The following is a 302-nucleotide window of genomic DNA, read 5'->3' on the forward strand; positions in this document are numbered from 1 at the left end:
TCTCTCTATCCTCTCTCTCACTCCCTGCGTTGTTCTCTCTCTATCCTCTCTCTCACTCCCTCCGTTGTTCTCTCTCTCTATCCTCTCTCTCACTCCCTGCGTTGTTCTCTCTCTCTATCCTCTCTCTCCAGTGCAGCAGTAGCTGTTGAAGGGGTGTATCTGAAGGCTGAAGGTGACCTGTGGCTGGGCCAGGGGCTGCAACACAGGACATGGGAGCTACTTGTCCTTCCTGCTCGTGTCTTGTGTTGCAGCCAGTGGAACAGTCGCACCGCGTAACACCGTAAAGAGACACCAGAACAGAC

This window comes from Oncorhynchus nerka, linkage group LG4 (genome assembly GCF_034236695.1).
Source record: "Oncorhynchus nerka isolate Pitt River linkage group LG4, Oner_Uvic_2.0, whole genome shotgun sequence".
NCBI lineage: Eukaryota > Metazoa > Chordata > Actinopteri > Salmoniformes > Salmonidae > Oncorhynchus > Oncorhynchus nerka.